Source organism: Pangasianodon hypophthalmus, chromosome 3 (genome assembly GCF_027358585.1).
Source record: "Pangasianodon hypophthalmus isolate fPanHyp1 chromosome 3, fPanHyp1.pri, whole genome shotgun sequence".
Lineage (NCBI taxonomy): Eukaryota > Metazoa > Chordata > Actinopteri > Siluriformes > Pangasiidae > Pangasianodon > Pangasianodon hypophthalmus.
The window spans coordinates 29,859,281-29,864,317 of NC_069712.1; positions in this window are offsets into that span (position 1 = coordinate 29,859,281).

Below are 5,037 nucleotides of genomic sequence, written 5' to 3' on the forward strand. Positions count from 1 at the left end.
GAATAAAAGAAAGATTTTTGCGGGGTTTGTGCAGGTTCCTACAAACGCATTGTTGAAAATGAATGTTTTCCTTTACATTGTCTTTTACTATTGTGACAGATCAGCACATTTGCTCACGTTCACTCCACAGTGTATATAGATACTATAGGTACTATAGACACAAAGAATACACTATATCAGAAAGTGTCTGACTGTTTAGTAAGAGTGAACTGTTACTTTTCTGTTTTTTTTGTTTGGAATGGCAGAATAAGTATGTTTGTTTGATAATCAGCTTTTTGACTGGGGTTTAAATAGTCAGTTAGCCACCTTTTACTACTTTTTCATAATCAGTATTCTCGCATCTGTTGGAGAAAGTTTCAGAAATGGCTTGTAATTGCTCACCTGTATAGTACAGCGCATTTCCCTTTCTCTGGTATTGTTAGTCACGTCAGCTGTAGTAAGAAATTGTTCGAAACTCATTAGCCATTTTCCCATTTGGGATTGGACAGCACATTTATGAAAAGCAGCAGCCATTGCCAGGTCATTCTGTTTGTTTGCTTGCTCTGTTAGTTATGTATCTATCAATGGTAGTCTGAGCAAGCAACTTGCTAACCCTGTAGTTTTGGATTCCAATATGCACTGTTGAAACCTATTAAATCCAGCGCATACTGAGTGCTGGCTAATTTAGTCCAGTAGTCTGTGGAGACCCATACAGTCAGAAGCTGCGGGATCTCTACATAAAGGGCAGTTCCTGGGGACGTGCTACTGAGATAACCGTGTTTCAAAAACCCTGCCCTCTGGTATCAGACACTCCACTGAGCATCATCAGGAGAGCCAGGGAGTTGTGGGGAGATAATGATATCATTAGAATGAGGTGGACTAGCTCCCTAGTGCACTTGTTAGGGTCTCGCTCAATGGTCAAATGCAATAACTGTGCTGGGACACAGGTAGAGTCCAGAGCCTAAGCCGCATACACCCGCCAGAAAGGCCAGAGCAAAGCAATTATTCATAACACACTCTTGATCATTTAGCTGTGTTAAGCCAGCTCACTTACCTGCAATTGCTTTTGCTAGATTACAGTTTTTATTTTTCAACATAATAGTCAATAGCGGTGTAATTACGTGGAGTTATTCAGTCATGTCACACTACCTGCAAACAAACAGTTTATTTGTCAAGCTTTAGTTGTAAGATCTAGTGAGGAATTTTTTTTTTTTTTTAATTTTTTTATCCAATTTAATTTTTTGCCCTCTCTTTGATGGTGGCGAAGTTATGCCCGGAGAAAACATGTTTTAAAAGGAGAGCCATTTGAAGGTGGGTAGAAGAAAGGTTTTTTTTTTTCTGTCCATTACCATGCATAATAGCTTTGGGGCCGGGAATGTAGACTGGTAGCTTTATATTAAATAAGATGAGAAGTCAGTATTTTAAATGATTGCTTACTCAAACAGAAACATTCGTAGCTGTGCCGTGAGTTCCATGTCATCCTATGCTGTCCTCCTATTGGTTGCTTTTAGATGTGCATTGTAGCAGCGGTCGCACTCGGAAATTTTAATCAGAACTTTGTCGTCAGCTGTCTTTGGTCACTGACAGTGACCGTGTCATAATACTCGTTCTAAGACCGCAACCCTTAACTCGCAACCAAAGAATTCTTTTACTATGTGCGATTGTTTCCCTGCGATAGCAAAATTGGACCAGGTGTAAAGCAGGCTTAAGATCTCTCTAATGACTGATACGACAGATGTCTTGCTTCTCCATGTGATTTAAGCAATATATTCTTTTGCATAGCTTCTGACTCAAATATTATATCATGATACCTGATATACTTAAAATTAATGGTGAGATCAATTGGTCCCATCTGAAGCCATATTTGGCGTTCAGGAAGACTGGACTGAGGTTAGTTCTCAACGGTTAGACATTTTAGCCTTTGCTAGCTATGCTTGATTAAATAGCAAGACTGAGGCTTTTATTTAATTGGAAATCCACCAACCAAAGGCAATAACTGGCTCATAATAGGATACTATGTCTTTCCCAAAATTAGGTGAAAAAATGCTTAATGAAAGATAAGAAAAACTCCTTGAAAGATGGGAATCTTTCATAACATATTTCAACTCGCTGCAAACTCTGCCTCAAAGTAAATGGATATCAGCTTTTCTGAGCAATCGCCTACACCTACACGGTAGTAATGACTGTGCCTTTTAATGCATTTGCTTATGTCTAGTGAAAAATATTTACAGTCCATCAACATGCAAATTAACTGTGGTACAACAAAGTGTCTAAATAATCTTGCGGCAACATTTCCTGGGTCACGTCAGACTTCCTTCTTTGTGAGAAACAGATTGTGAGTGGAGTTGTTTGTTGATAGCTGGCTTCTTCTTATAAGACAAGGCATTAATTATTAAGCCTTTTTATACACTGCCTGTGTTGCATAAAATAATGGATGCTGCAAAACTGCAAGTGATATATGTATGCTTTCTATCTGTAGGGCTGGTAAATGGTTTCGTATTGGTGCTCTTTTCTTTACACCAACATGGCAGTTCTGGCAACACTGATGTTGGATCATTTTAATTACAGGTCTTATGTGGTTATCTGAACTGACCACCAAACTTATTGTCACTGTCACACTCACTCCTTCTATGGATTTGTGTATATTACCGATGCCACATCATTCAGTAAAATAAACCAGCCAAACCTCTCACCTGGGTTAACAAACCCATTGATCTACCATGCTTTATTGCTATGACTCCCAATGTTAGGGGCGCTGTCTGTAGGATTTCTTCACCCAGGGCATCTCCAACTAAGGCCATTTTCTTGTTACAGGACAGGAGAGCCAGTTCCACCATGTTAGAGATGCAACCTACATTTGGTGGGGGATCAAGCACACACTGAAAGTACATCACTATGTGCTGTTGTATTATTGCTAACAGCTCTTGAGTACTGCTCAGGAATACTGCATACTACTCCAGTGCAGTAGAGGTGCCCATTCTTCTCCTTTTTGTTGAGGCTCCTGCCCATTTCTGTTCCTGTGCTACTACACAGGCCAATGACTTAACTGTTTTTTTTTTTTGCTTGTTTGTTTTTTTATTATGGCGCTGAGCAACTGAGCTTTCTGTAATTTTCTCTTTCTGCCGCAACAATGCTGCAGAGGAGCTTACCTTATTTTTCTTAAAGGGCTTACCAGTGGTGTCTGTTATTCGCATTAGTCCCAGCATCAATAAAAAAAAAAAAAAAGTACTGAATGGTCTGCAGTATTCCTAAAGCCTGCAAGGCGTGATTCATACATCACTATTGGTACGCTGTGTTGCAAGAAAAGTAAGTAGAGTTATGCTCACCCAAATTTGTACATTTAACAATAATAAAATTTTGCTTAATAGCAAGAAAACAAAGGATTAGTGTGCTGTCTTTTAGCTTCTTCGGATCCACGTCCCTACCTCCTGGCAAGACTAGAATGGCGTAGAGGATGTGATGTAGTGCTTTATAAGCTATCCTTGCAAGGTCTCTGTCACTGGGCTAGTCTGTATGTACATTACAAGGAGCATATGAGATGTCTCTGATTCTAAAGGAATCTGCTCTGGAAATCTGGAATGTAAGGAAGTAGAACCATCTACTCTACCTGTGACCCAAAAACAAAATGATCTTTACTCATATTATCACACAGGTGACATATGGCAATCTCAAAGGCCCTTATTAAGAGCTGTTTAATACCCTGGGAGGAGGTCATATTGCTTATTGCTTAGACACATGCTTTTCCTGTTTTTCCTTTCTAGAGAAAATGAAACCACACAAAACAGCATCACAAGCCTGCCATATTGAGATCTTATCATGCCTGTGCTTGGCCTTACATATTGATCAGATTCTCCAGCAAAAATTGCCTAGCTCATTAAGAGCTCAAAATTGTTTATAGGGAGAACCACGGGAAGAAAAGGAAAAAAAGATAGTGATTAAATAGGTTGCTTTCAAGTACTGTGCTCCATGCCTTTGGTGCAAAATTCAGAGACGCTGTTGATTCGTCACAGCTGAGTCCAAGGTTTGATCCTGTGATCCAGTTCCTGTCTGTGTGGAATTTGGTGTGCTCTCCTGCGGTGAAACCATGTGATGTGATGGTCCAGAAAACTACTTATTGAATCTCTGTGATATTACACACAAAGTACATACTAGTGCATACTAGTAACACAATGCCACTATGTATATCTGTGTTTGTATTTTAAACTCCTTGCCCAATTTACACCTCTGTGACCCTGACCAGACGGTTACTAAGGATGCTGTAAATGCATTGCAAGCACCGTGCATTCTTGTGAATAAACATGGTCTTTCTTTGTCCCACGAGCTTCGAATCCGACCGATCGTGCCCACATAAAATGTGAAAAACTTCCAACTTGCACAAATTTGGTTGTGTCCTGCAGTTTTCAAGTCACGATGCACATCTCTAGTATCGGACAGATGCCCTGTGAATGTTTCTTTTTAGCAATTGTAGGATGATATAGTGGAACACACATCCATTAAATGCAATAAATAGTTAATTAATTATATATATATATATATATATATATATATATATATATATATATATATTTGGCAGTAAAGAATAGCTAGTCTGTCTGTTGATTACTGTTTGTGTTTGTGAATGTTAGTATGTCTCTTTGTTTGTCTGCTACTCTCTGGCCTATTCAAACACTCTCTCTCTCGTACACATTCATTAGCCATTCACCTTCTGCCTTTAATCCACTAGCCTTTTATAAATTGTCCTACTTTATATAGCACTTTTAGAAGCGTCTGAGAATCAGAAAGTTTTTAATAAGAGCTTGTCTCCAGACTTTAATGAGAGATCTGAGGACCTGTTCATTATGTCTCAGTTCATTATGATTCTTATTTTGTCACTTCATTTTTACCAGTAATTCTAGAGTTGATTATTATTATTATCATTATTATTATTATTATTATATTGAATGTTCCCTTGGGTGGCATGGCGGTGTACTGGGTAGCGATGCCTGTAGGTAGATTGGCTACAGAAATTTCAAGGTGTGTGCGCAAGGTGTCCTGTCCAACGTGTATTCCTGACTAAGA